This window comes from Scyliorhinus canicula, chromosome 1 (genome assembly GCF_902713615.1).
Source record: "Scyliorhinus canicula chromosome 1, sScyCan1.1, whole genome shotgun sequence".
Taxonomy (NCBI): Eukaryota; Metazoa; Chordata; class Chondrichthyes; order Carcharhiniformes; family Scyliorhinidae; genus Scyliorhinus; species Scyliorhinus canicula.
In genome coordinates this window covers 118,403,298-118,405,582 of record NC_052146.1, presented here as the reverse complement: position 1 = coordinate 118,405,582, position 2,285 = coordinate 118,403,298, and the positions used below count along the sequence as shown (strand labels likewise).

Genomic DNA, 2,285 nt, shown 5'->3' with positions numbered 1-2,285 from the left:
GCTCATTTCTGCAACCTTAGGCAGGAGCTGCCTCTGTGTGATCACGCACTCCATGATGCACACCGGAAGTCTCGAAATCTTCTATACTTTTAATTAACAATGATGTAGAGATGCCGGCATTGGACTGGGGTGAGCACAGCAAGAAGTCTAACAACATCAGGTTATTAAATAGTACCTGGTCAGTTTACTATTTTCCAAACATGTTTAATCTGAGTGAACAGAGCATTCTCTGAATATATTTATTTGATGGAACACCATTTGCCATAGAATTTACAGTGCAGGAGGCCATTCGGCCTATCAAGTCTGTGCCGACCCTTGGAAAGAGCACCCTTTTGAACCCCACACTTCTACTCTTATTCCTGTAACCCCACCTAACTTTTTTTTTTGGGAGACCAAGGACAATTTAACATGGCTAATCCACCTAACCTACACATCTTTGGGCTGTGGGAGGAAATCAGAGCACCTAGAGGAAACTCACGCAGACATGGGGAGGATGTGCAGACTCTGCACAGACAGTGACCCAAGCCGGGAATCGAATCTGGGACCCTGGAGCTGTGAAGCAACTGTGCTACCGCAGCGCCACCCATAGTCTAACAGGTTTGTTTCGAATCACTATCTTTTGGAGCACAGCTCCTTAACACAGGTGAATGAGGAAGGAGCTGTGCTCCAAAAGCTATGTGATTTGAAACAAACCTGTAGGACTTTAACCTGGTGTTTAAGACTTCTTACTGTGCTCATTGACTAGTCACACAATAGCATAATGCAAGGACCATAATAATGAAAACTCACAGAAACTACATGTTGTAATCCTGCATGTTCTTTATGGAATACAATGCTTTACAAGGAATACATTCCTTTATGGAATACAATGTTGACAAATGTGAGGTTATCCATTTTGGTAGGAATAACAGCAAACGGGATTATTATTTAAACGATAAAATATTAAAGCATGCCGCTGTTCAGAGAGCCTTGGGTGTGCTAGTGCATGAGTCACAGAAGGTTGGTTTACAAGTGCAACAGGTGATTAAGAAGGCAAATGGAATTTTGTCCTTCATTGCTAGAGGGATGGAGTTTAAGACTAGGGAGGTTATGTTGCAATTGTATAAGGTGTTAGTGCGGCCACACCTGGAGTATTGTGTTCAGTTTTGGTCTCCTTACTTGAGAAAGGACGTACTGGCACTGGAGGGTGTGCAGAGGAGATTCACTAGGTTAATCCCAGAGCTGAAGGGGTTGGATTATGAGGAGAGGTTGAGTAGACTGGGACTGTACTCGTTGGAATTTAGAAGGATGAGGGGGGATCTTATAGAAACATTTAAAATTATGAAGGGAATAGATAGGATAGATGCGGGCAGGTTGTTTCCACTGGCGGGTGACAGCAGAACTAGGGGGCATAGCCTCAAAATAAGGGGAAGTAGATTTAGGACTGAGTTTAGGAGGAACTTCTTCACCCAAAGGGTTGTGAATCTATGGAATTCCTTGCCCAGTGAAGCAGTTGAGGCTCCTTCATTACATGTTTTTAAGGTAAAGATAGATAGTTTTTTGAAGAATAAAGGGATTAAGGGTTATGGTGTTCGGGCCGGAAAGCGGAGCTGAGTCCACAAAAGATCAGCCATGATCTAATTGAATGGCGGAGCAGGCTCGAGGGGCCAGATGGCCTACTCCTGCTCCTAGTTCTTATGTTCTTATGTTCTTATGTGCCAGAATTAAACCTTAATTTATTTTTCAAAAGGTGGACCGGTGAACTCCAGTGAGATTATAATACTGGGTCAATCGCTTCTCAGCCTTTTGGCTAAGATCAAGTGTAGTATCTGCTCAACCTTTTGGCTCAGATCTGGTATGTCTCTCTTGTGGGGACCATGAATTGGATTCAATTTGAATTGAATTGGTTTTTGGAGCAGGCAAGGAGCTGGATTAGGGGTTCGCCCCTGACCACACTTGAGCCCTGGCTTTGTAACTCAGAAAAAGTAAAAAAAATACTGGGTCAAAGCATGGTGGTGCAGTCGTTAGCACTCCCAGGTTCGATCTGGCTCTGGATCACTGTCCATGTGGAGTTTGCACATTCTCAGTGTTTGCGTGGGTTTTGCACCCACAAACCAAAGATGCGCAGGGTAGGTGGATTGGCCACATTAAATTGCCCCTTAATTGTAAACATGGACATGGACAGGACAGTGGAGTTAAGGCCACGTTGAGATCAGCCATGATGTGAATGGGGTACTGTGTAAATAATTTCAGTAAGTCTCACAACACAAAATCCAACAGGCTTTGAAATCACAAGCTCCTTCATC

The 2,285-nt window shown here is 43.8% G+C and overlaps 1 non-coding gene across 1 annotated transcript; it reads left to right on the top strand.

Moving 5' to 3' along the window:
- The first annotated feature begins 1,769 nt into the window (after positions 1-1,769).
- LOC119978912 lies at positions 1,770-1,966 on the top strand. The gene has a single exon (XR_005463598.1). It is a non-coding gene; the product is annotated as a U2 spliceosomal RNA (small nuclear RNA).
- Positions 1,967-2,285: the final 319 nt, after the last annotated feature.